This window comes from Aplysia californica, unplaced genomic scaffold, assembly GCF_000002075.1.
Source record: "Aplysia californica isolate F4 #8 unplaced genomic scaffold, AplCal3.0 scaffold00531, whole genome shotgun sequence".
Lineage (NCBI taxonomy): Eukaryota > Metazoa > Mollusca > Gastropoda > Aplysiida > Aplysiidae > Aplysia > Aplysia californica.
Window position 1 is genome coordinate 550,362 of NW_004797801.1, and position 1,047 is coordinate 551,408.

Here is a 1,047-nt window from a genome sequence, read left to right on the forward strand (position 1 = left end):
CCCCACTAGGCCGCTGTCCACACCAGGACGGCAACCTAGAAAACACCCTGTCTCCCCCGCAAGGAGGAGTCAGAGTGTTACTTCGAAGCCGGAGCCTTTGTGCTCCAAAAACAAAATTAAAAAGACATAATGGCAGTCCTGCAATGGAATGCCGGCGGAATCCGACCGTCCATTGCAGAATTGCAACACTTACAGGCCACACTGTGTCCACTTGTGGCCTGTACACTAGAAACAAAATTCGCCCTGGCTTCAACCATAGACTTAAGAGGATTTACTGCGTATCATCACAATCACCATCTACACCGACAACAACACACTCCACAGACAGTACATCTTAGGACGACCCTCCAGGCTATTGTCGTACGGGTCATCCTGCACAAACCAATCACGATCTGCTCTGTCTACATCCCATCAAATTACCCCCTCAAACATAACCCAACTAAATAACTTGAAGCTCCAGTTCCCAAAACCCTTTATTTTGTTAGGTGACTTTAACGCCCATAGCCCCCTTTGGGGAGACAAACCCACAGACCAGAAAAGAAAAAATAATAGAAGATTTTTTATTTCAAAATAACATCTGCCTCTTAAATGATAGGTCCCCAACTTACAGAAACAGATCCACTTTTGGCACTTCATCCCTTTGACCTCACATTTTGTACCCCAGGCCTAGTCCCAGAACTTGAGTGGTCTGTGCTGGATGACCGTATGGACCCTTTCCCAATTCTTCTAAAAAACAATAGCCTCCAAAACGAGGCGATCCCAAAACGCTTTAACTTCAAAAAAGCACACTGGGACGAGTTAGCCACTGAATGTTCCCTGATTCTGAATCCCACTTTCGACCTCAACTACAAAAAATTCCACGAAACGCTTTTAGAAATATACCACAAACACATACCAAAAACATGTCCCAAACCCCAGAAGAACAAGATCATGTTCTGTGGGGAATGTGATAATGCAGTAAAGAAAAAGAAGGCAGCATATCGAAAAGCCGTCGACAACACCACCACAGAAAACAAGATTAATTATTTAAAGGCTCAAGCTGTGACA